The 10,366-nt window shown below is 38.5% G+C and overlaps 1 long non-coding RNA gene across 1 annotated transcript; it reads right to left on the reverse strand.

Annotated features, from left to right (window-relative positions):
• Positions 1-950: 950 nt before the first annotated feature.
• Positions 951-9,686, reverse strand: LOC111738052. Its single transcript, XR_002779666.1, has 3 exons — positions 9,277-9,686; positions 7,509-7,643; positions 951-4,888 (listed from the first exon to the last, which is right to left on the reverse strand). It is a non-coding gene; the product is annotated as an uncharacterized LOC111738052 (long non-coding RNA).
• Between the last annotated feature and the right edge of the window lie 680 nt (positions 9,687-10,366).

Consider the following 10,366-nt stretch of genomic DNA (forward strand, 5'->3'; position numbering starts at 1 on the left):
GCAACTGCTATGGAGAAAAATAAATGAATGTATAATAATTTGAAATATCATAGTCAGAGGAGCCCTCACCGAAAAGAGGAGATCTAACCAAAGACCTGAAGAAGGCCAGGAGGAAAGCCACGCAGCTGTTCTGGGGAAGCATCTTCCAGTGAAAAGCGGTGACAAGGGGCCTTTGCATCGTGACTTGGAGGGGCCGCTGGGAGATGGCTTGCCTGAGGCGGAGTTAGCGTAGGGCAGAGGAGCAGGGAGTGACGTCAATCCAAGAAGTGCGTGCAAACGGGACTGGTAAATTGCGCGGAGCTCTTGGAAAGGCCTGGTGTCTTACTGAGTGAGGCGGGAAGTCACTGGAATTGGGGCAGGGAGGGACATGATCTGACCTGTGTTTCTGAAAGAACCCTCAGACCGCTGTTTTGACAATTGTCTGTGGAGGGGCAGCAGTGGCGGAGGTGGCGGTCAGGGGGAGCTGTGTCCCAGCACCCCAGCGACGGTGGCTGGTGGCTGGGTCAGGGCGGCGGCAGCGGGAATGGTAAGAGGTGGCAAGATTCTCGATAGACTCTGAAAGTGGAGATGACAAGGTTCGCCGATGGACTAGAATCCCGAATGTCAACAAAACACACAAAGACGACGCTGGGATTTTTTATCTCGGCAACTGGTCCAAAGACTTAATTTTTCTTGAGAAAAAAAATGAGGCATAGAAACCAAATCAAATCAAATCAAAACAAAACTTTTGTTTTTTTCTTCTTGGAGAGTAAGGGCAAAGAGAGGCTTCTTCATAAAGTGCAATGAGATGGAAAGTCTAAGCTTCCGGATCTAAGATCCGGTTTTGATTCTGGACTTTGCCACTCCACATGGACTGCACTGTCATGGAGGAGTTCTTTGACTGTGTTCAACTTTCTTATCTAGAAAGAGGCTGTAATAATCGCACTTCATAGAGGGGTTTGGGGCACTAATCGAGAAAATCTGCGTAAAGCGATCGGCACAGTTAGTGGCTCAGAGTAATCGCGCAACCCGAACTGGAAAAGCAAGTTGATTTCTTGTGACGCTAGAGATAACCAACCATTTCAATGGTCATAAAATTTCCCACAAACCATTGAAGAGATGAGACATACATATATATATGGCAAAAAATATTCTTAGTAATACTAGTTACTAGTTGAGCACCTAAAATGTAGAGGCGTTAATAGAATATTAAAATAAACAGCACGGCCCCCAGTTTCAAAGAACTTACAGATCGGTGGAGGAAGCAGGTGCGTGCACAGTAAATTATGAGAATCAAAGAAAACTGAAGGGAAATAGTGATTTTTTTAAAATCGAGAATGGAATTAGTTTGGCTAAAGTTTCTAAATAGGAATAAACACTTTTTACCAGAGTGACAGTATTTTTGAACCCCAAATCAATACCTGCAATCTGAGGAACATAGATATGGGGGAAAAAGTAATGTCAAATAGTTGAAATCTAGACTATCGTGAAGTTCAACATACATAATAATTTTAAAATGTATTGTATCATAATAATTATTACAAACTCTGTTTGCCTTCTGACTAACATTCACGCAGCCGATCCCCTGCCGCGACGGACCAGGTTTTCTGTAAGAGAAACCTACAAGTACGGTTAGCCAAGTCCTGAATTTAGAGGGCTTATCTGAACTAAAATCAAAACCTTCAAGTTTGTTGCCCTGCCATTATTAATGGATGTTTAACACCCTGCTAATCTGGTCTACCACTCAGCTGTGTTCCTAAACTTGGTTGAATAACCGGTATTCTTCCTGCCCACAAAGTCTTTGTTAATGGGCATATTGCAAAATCATCCTGAGTAAACAGTCTGTGTCATCTGTATTGAGGGGAAGTAATGTATGGATTAGTGTATAATAGCATGGGTTAGGGAGAAAAATGAGTCACCAAAGTAGCTGGTTCAAAGGAATAAATAACTAAATCATTAGCTTGATGCCTGACTTAGAAAGCTTTAGCTCTCAAAGGCATAGTGTCTACAATAGAAAGACCATTGTGGAAGGCCCCATTTTGGACTGCAGGTTGGTAGTTTATGGTGGAAAACTGTGGGCTGTGCCTACACTTAACAAAACACAGGATTTAGAAGAAAAAAATGGAAAATTATTATGACATTCAGCCGTAGTTCTTGCTCCCTGATGGTGAAAATTAAAAGCCATCGCCTACGATATGATAGGTAGGAATAAATTGCTTTGCTTATCAAGTATAGATACATCTGGAAGCATCATCCTGAGAAGGTTCTTATGCATGTATGACATCCATTCTGTGTTCCCGGTACAGAGGACACACAGACAAATAAGATATGCCAAGGACGGCACAGTTCAGAGCAGATATGGCAAATAGATTTCATGGATGTATCAATGCCAGCTGGTTAGAAGAAGCTGTGGCAGTTTTCAGGAGACTCGTAACTCAGCAGGAGAAAGTACCATGATGCTCTAATGGAAATGAAGACTCAAGTATCAGATGCTTGGCAACACTGATCCAGCGGGAAGAACAGACACGTAAATCAGAGAAGTACAGAAAAATGATAGAATAGAAATATGCAGGCAGTACTGCGGGGGCACGAGAGCAGTAAGGTGGTTCAGGGGAGGTTTCGAAGGGGAAATTACATTCAGTTGGAGTCTTGAAGGATGACCACGAATACGCCAGTGTTATGGACTGGCTTTGTGTCCCTGCAGGAAGGAGTGGCGTGCTACGGGTCAGTGCAAGCGAGTTTCGGTAAGGAGAGAAAAAGAGAATGCCGTCGCCACGCGCAGACATTTGTCCCTTAGATAAGGACCGTGGAGATCCATGCTTTCAACTGAGGGCGTGGGCAGTGAGTGGATCAGAGAGATTTTATCTGCCAGATCGTCGAATTTAATGGTGCAGAATGCTTTCCGATTAATATTCTGTGGTTTAGTAACTTGCTTTATTTGGGGTGCACATAAGACTTTGTTTAGGAGATCATTTAGAATAAAGAGGAAACTTGAAATGAAAACGCAAGACTTCTTCTTAACTCTGCCCAAGTTTCTGTCTTTCTTCCTTCCTTCCCAATCTGTTTTGACATGAGACTACCTTGTTTTGTCAACTTTGCTAGAGACAGATAAGGATGGCAGGTATGCAGCTCAGTAATCATTAAGTCTCAAGTTGTCTTGACATCTGCCAATAGCTAAAACACTTTATTTTTAAGTCTGAATTATCTGCTCACTTTCCTTGCTATTCAAGTTTTGTGACACAGCCAAAAAATACCACCATTACCACCAAGAAAACTACATCATAAGAAATAGAAAATGCTATTTTAGAAAGCCTGATTACTTTCTATTTGTTTTTAAATTACTTTTTCAAAAAAATAAATAGACAAACTTTAGACTAAATCAGTTAAGTTCAGATTTAAAGCTGTTTTCTTATGAACTCTCAAAGATTAAAAATTTTAGAGTCAAAAAGAGTGATAATAAATTTAGAGTTGGACTCCATAGACATTTTAAGAACTCAACTTGGTTTAGCAGTCTTTTATTTAGGAAACCTGTGTACCAATAATGTTCTCAGAATTGGGGAAATCTCTCTAAAATTTGAAACAAAAGTTAATAGTTAAATGAAAACGCTATTTTAAAATAGTTGCAACTGATAATATAGATGTACTATAATATTACGTAAATAATATCTACTTATTTTCCAGCTTAATAGGCTATTTAGTTAATTATGTTACAGTATAGATATTTATACAAATAAATTAACTTTTTCAAATCTTTTTGAGTTCTCACTAATATTTCTCAATTGGGCAATTACATTTTTGAAAGAAATCATTTTGAAGTGTTCTTTTGGAGCAAAATTGAAACTATAGGTAGCCCTCAAAAATTGAAATAGCCATATTTCAACAAAGCGGTCCATGACATAAAATTCAAATTTAGATTTTTAAATGGAGCCAACAGAAAACTAGACCAAAAAATGCCCATATACCTAGTCCAAGATTTCTTTGAGCCATATATGGGTGAAGAACTTGTGTGTCAAAACCAAACTACTTGATTGTGAATTACAGTTCCTAACTTAAGTGAATAACACTGAGAAAAAGTATACAAAATAAGAAAAAGTATACAAAACCTATTTGGCAAAATTCTACTTTTGATTCACACCCTAAACCATCATTCCAAATATTTCTAAACATTATAAGTATGATCTTAATGCCAACGAAAGAATCATTACAATAACTATTATAGAAAACAGTACTCTCAAAATATGGAAAAACTCCCACATTTGCTATTTTATCATTATTTTAAATAGATGCAATACATAATCATGGCAAATAATTTACATTATCCAACATTTTGTATGTATGCATAACATGTATGTATATATATACACACACGTTATATGTTTGCGGATTCGTATATGTGCATACGTATACTTATACATATGATGGATGCGTATATGCATGAATATGTACATATGGACAGACATACATCTGTAGAAGTATATGTATGTATATACAGACATATAATACTCACAAATGGATATGCATATGGTGCCGTATTTTTTTCTGCAACTTGGAGCTTTTCACTTACACTTAAAATTCTTTACTGAGATTCTCTCGATTTTCACATCTGCTGGTTTGTTTATTTATCTGTTGGGTGGGACTTCACACCTCTTTCTCAGTGCCTGGCATACCACGATCGTTGACGAATGCGGTGGAGCATCGCTGTGTAACAACTGCACACCCGCACGGCGGTCTTTCTGACCCGCGCCGTTCCGCTGCGTACTCCGCCCCCCGTGCTTGCACACCCATATTTCTTCGTGTCCTCTCGTCTGTGCCGCCTCCCTGCCACGTGGTGCACAGCCCCACGCTTGAGCAGAACACTCACTGACAGGCGTCCAGACACTGCCATCAACTTCTCACACCCCACATAACACTGGGAAGAAACAACAACAACAACAACGTGTTTATATATGTCCACGTGTAGACCTGAGTGAGAATTCTTTTAGCATGTATGCCTCAAAGCAGAACAGCTGGTTAATCAGGCAGGTGTACATTTACTTTACCTACAAACGCCAGATCGCTCTCCAGCGTGGGAATGGCTACCTGAGTCTCCATTCCCACATCCCCACCTAGCCTGTCATGCTTGATCTCACCCATCTTTCTACATTAGGCGATTTAATAGTGATATTTAATTGCTGTTTTAATTTGGTTTTCTTTAACTTGTAAATTTTTGGATTTCCACTTAAGTACATTAACTATCCACATGTTTGTTTTCCTCTTGGTGTTGAAGCATGTTCTTACTGAGTTGCGGGAGCTCCTTGTGTATTCAAGCTACTAGTTTCTTGACAGTTTTCCATATTGCAAATATGTTCTCTCATGCTGTTATCTACCCCTTAATGTTAGGCGTGCTATTTTTTTATTAATATCAAATCCTTATTTTTGATCGAAATCAAATCCACTTTTTCTTGTGGATTTGTCATATGACTTTTTAAAATTATTCCGTACCCCTGAGTCACAAAGTTTGTCTCATATTTTCTTTCATTAATTTTAGTTTTACCTTACACGTGTTTTCCATGTTTTTACCTTTTAAGATTGACCTTAACTGAGTCTATGTGCCATAAAAATGTAATAATACTTTTCAGTCAATTATCCCTTATTCTCCTTAATGGTTAAATAATTCATATCATATAGATACACTTTAATTTTTTTAATCAGTATGCAATTAGTGACTGCTGAGATGATTTTTTTAGAGTTTGTTATTATGTATAATAATGTAAGGAATATCTTTGTGGAGTTGCTAGGTCATAGTTACATATTTTTGTTTGTTTGTTTGTGTTGATAGTGTCAAACTGCCCACCAAAGTACTGTTCCATCTTTGATGTCTAATAAAAGTATACTTTATGGTTCATGCACGTCAATTTATAGACAGTCAAAAGTTATCTACAACTTGACAATCTATTGTCATATTAAAGACTTTAAACTTAAAATTTTATTTTACCGCCCATGCTACAGGTTAAATTCCATTTTTAATTGAGATTCTTAAAATTGTCTTGACATTCTTTGGTGTGTCATATTTCATTTAATGACACTTTTCATTAAAAAAATAGAAGATGGTAGTCGAATGGCAGCAAACATGTTAGAAGAAGAAAAAACTCTTAAAAACATAGTAATTTATGATTATATTCCTTCCTATGGGAGGAATACAAATAAACATGAACATCTGACCACTACATGTTAAAATCAGAACTATCACTTGCAAAGGGGTTATCCAAACCTAACCATAATCACCATTAATTTTTGTAGGTATTTTCACCAGTGGACTCTTGTCTTAATCAAATAGAATGATGATAACTCTTAGCAAATAATTTGATACAGTACTTGACTGTAATTTTGGCCTGAAACAAAATATTTGTTAAAACCAGAAAACATTTAGCAGTTGGTCCTATTCTAAAGACAGATTTTAATTTATTTGTGGGGAAAAAATACACTTGGCATATAAATATATCACTAACTCATTTTGAGCAAAATTAATCATTTCATTTCAGGGCAGGAAAAATCTACATGAATGAAATATTTAGTGGCTGAGCTAAAATGAGACAGTACTGATATATTTTTGTTTTAACAGCATGTTGGCTAGGGCGTGAGGTAACAGGCACTTTCATTCAAAGCCAGTGTAGCTATAAAATGATAGAAACTCATTGGAATATAATTTGGCAACACATTTAACATATTAAATATAGGACGTTGGTTAAAATACCGTGGGGGTAGTTAGTCAATAGAATGTTCTGTGGTATCAAAGAGAGTATTTATACACACAGAAAAATCATCATAATTTATGAATAAAAAAGTTTTTTAAAAAGTCAGTATTTTACATATTTTGGTCTTTCTTTTTGCTCTTTAGTGATTAGAAAGTGACATATATTCTCTGCTATTCCTTTATTAAAATCTAACATGAAACAATATTTATTTAAAACCCCAAATATGTCAACTCAACTATCTTTTTTTTTTAATTTTTGTACTCCCCAATAATTTCAGATTTGAAATCTAGATTATTATCGATAACTTTATTTTATTAATCTTCCCTTTCAAGAGTAAAGTTTTAACATGTTCATTATATTCTTTAAGTATATTTTGTGACGAGTATTAAAAACAGCTAAGGTTCATTGATTTTTCTTACCACTCTCTTCCATCATATTCTCTCAGTGCTTGTTTCTGCTGTTTTTGCTTCATTGTTCGTTTGGTATGGAATATGTCCTTAATTTTTTTTTTTTTTTTTTTACATAAAAGTTTCAGAGTGGTTTATTTTCTGGGACCCTGTGAGTCTGAGAACATCTATTAATGTCCCATGTCGGAATGGTGTTAAAATCTCATATTCTGACAGAGTTACCCACTTTTCTTACCCAATCCTGTGTTCCGACACCTTGGTGAGGCACCCTCAAAATCCAGTCCGTAGGTACTCCCGTGGCGTCTGTCTGTTTATGTCAGTTTTCCTGCAGTTCCTGGGGCACTAAGTTGTGACCAGCTTGGCCCGTCCTGAGTGTGTTCTGACTTACCATCAGTTTTTGGTGTGGTAGCCAGTAGAAGTGGTGGCGGGTCCTGTGACTTAGCAGGAGTCAGAATTCAGTAGTCTTCCAACCCAGGGGGAACACAAGCTCTTAATAGGAAGAAACGGGCCGCCTCTTCAGGCTCTGACAGTTTGGGGATAAAGAGGAAAAGATAAAGCGGGGAAAAGGCAGAGTTTGGCAGGAGAGCCTCTCACTGCCATGCAGACTGACGAAGCAAAGCTAACCTAACAAGCAGCTCCTGTGCAAAGACCGCCCGGTAGAGGGGTCCAGCATTGGGCAGAAAACACGGGCTCTGGTGCCTTCCGCACACGCAGGCGTTGACCAGGGTGCTTGGGGGAGCTTGGTCTAGCTGGAAACCCACGTGGATCCTGGAGGCGCTGTAACTATAGGCTGTGACTGCTGTTCTCTTTGCCTCTGAATGGAAAGGTCTTTTGCTGAAAGATCTCAGAGGCACAGCCTGTGGGCAGTAGAGCCAGTGAGATACTCCTACCGTGAGAATTTAGGAATATCAGGTTCATGGGCAGCGTCTACTGTCTACTCCAGGGTGAATGCTCGTGGAGAGGATGTGAGCAAAATAGCCAGCACCACACATCCTTCTCTCTCTCTTTCCTGGGAATACATCATTTAATTTCCCGCAAGTTAAACATATGTTTACATGATTCAACTGCAGCAGAAATAGAAAAACTGAAATTATTTTCGATTTTATTCATTCACCACCTAGAGTTCTTGCTCCTATACATTCCAAATCTCTGTATCTTAAATCACAGAAAATTACACCTAGATGGGACCTTCATGCTCGTCAAGTCAACCTTCACATTTCGGAAATGAGAGAAATGAAATTCAGCTCAGTTAACTGCATGTAAGTGGAAAAGACAGTTCTTGGGATTGAAGGTTGCTGTATTTAGCAAATATTCAAAGAAAAAGTACAGGACACCCAGTTAAATTTGCATTCCAGATTAGCGACAGATAATTTCTGCATATCCATGTAACACTTGGAACAAACTTATATTTAACAATTACTCATTATTTATCTGAAATTCAAATTTGACTGGATGCCCTCGCTATCTGGCCACCCCAAATGCCACCTCACATTTACAGCTTCTGCTCCCCGATTCTCAGAGTGCATTGTCAATTTCCATTGGGCACTAAAAGTAAAAGGCGCTTTTGTGTCGGACTACAGTGGAGAGATCCCTGAGGAAGCAACAGTGGAGAAAGCCTATGCATGGTCTTTGTGAAAATAAAAAATACATTTTGAAAACTGTATTATTCAAAAGGCACATTGATCAAATGCAGTTTGCAGTGTGCCTTGTTGGGTGCTAAGCCAGTGTTTTTCATGAGCGGGTCATAATCCATCAGTGGACTACGAAATCAGTTTAGTGGATCGTGACTAGTATTTTTTTTTTAACGAAATGGGATAAACTGCAACAGAAAATATCCTGTATTCACATTCAGTAAATATTTTCTGAAATTTTGGTTTCCGTTATATATTTGTGTGCGTTTACCGCGTCGCACTTTGCTAGGCCCATCGAGTGCTGACAACAGAAAATTCATCTAAAATCAGCCAGCAGATTTTAGAGAACAAAGAGTTAGGCTTCTCTTACAAATCCATTTCCACAGGGTCTCAAAGCCAAGGATTATACAGCCACTGATACATCACACTGACCATCCCACGGGAAAAGAAAAAAGGGGCTCTAGCTAAAGGCACAAGAAGTTTTATAACAAGTAGGCAAACACACGACATTTCGAACATTCTTACACAGCAGGCGCTGCCTCCCCGAGCTTAACGGCTAAGCAGCACTGGGCCATGGAGTTCAGGAAAGTCAGAGCAGCGCTCGGCGTCTATGACAGTCCAGCGACGTGCGGGCCGAGGTTCCGCGTTAACTACGAGCATCTCCTCCAGCGTGAACACGTTATCGGTTCCTCCCGGCTCCAGTTCTTCAACGTGCAGTCTGAAAACAAATTCCTTTAGAATTCTGTGCTTTTAAATAGTTACAGTAGCTTAAGTTTCCATCTCAAATTTTATTTTCTTTCCATTAGATTGCGAAACACGACACCTTGCTCCTGACACGTTAAAAGAGTATTCCGATCATAAACATGGGTTTCGTTTTCCCTACTGGAGTAGCGTTTTAAAGAGGAACATGATTAGGAAATGAAAACAACTCAGAACGTGGAGGGTTTCCAGTTGTGACTTCGTGAGCCAGCCGTGACCTTTCTCGGAAGCGTGACTGAGCAGTACCTTTGACCAATGGGCTAGACTGTTCTTTCTGGCTTTTACAGTTACTCATCAGGTTGATGTTATCTGTTTGGTTGGTTTTGCTTTCTCTTAATCCCAAAGTTAAAGCTACGTCAGAGAAAAACATCTTCATTCTGTGTGGGTCTCCTAACCTATCCAAAAATTAAATGAAAAAATATATATATATGTTTTATATATATATATATATATGAATTAGCTATTATATAAACTACCAGCTAAATTGGATCATGCCTATCCTTTTTATTTAAAGCATTCACAAGTTAAAATATTACAAAGGAGTAAAATTATTTATATCAAAGGAAAGTGAAAAAGTGAGATTTTGCTTTCTTTATTTGTAAACATTCTATAAAGTAGAATGAAGAGTCAACAGAGGGGTGCTATGGGGATAACCAGGGACACAGCTTAGAATGTCCTCTTAGAATCGCTTTTCTTTTTAAGGGTACAGGGGGAGAATCGACCCTTTCGGCAGGAGAAGAAAACAGCTTCACTCCACAATTTTTAAGCTCACCTTTAGGACTGAGCATTTTCACAGAGGTCAGCTTCACACGTGCTGAAGAAATACACTCCTAGAAAATGAATAGGAAATAAATAT

The sequence above is a fragment of the Pteropus vampyrus genome, unplaced genomic scaffold (genome assembly GCF_000151845.1).
Source record: "Pteropus vampyrus isolate Shadow unplaced genomic scaffold, Pvam_2.0 Scaffold34, whole genome shotgun sequence".
NCBI classification, from domain to species: Eukaryota; Metazoa; Chordata; class Mammalia; order Chiroptera; family Pteropodidae; genus Pteropus; species Pteropus vampyrus.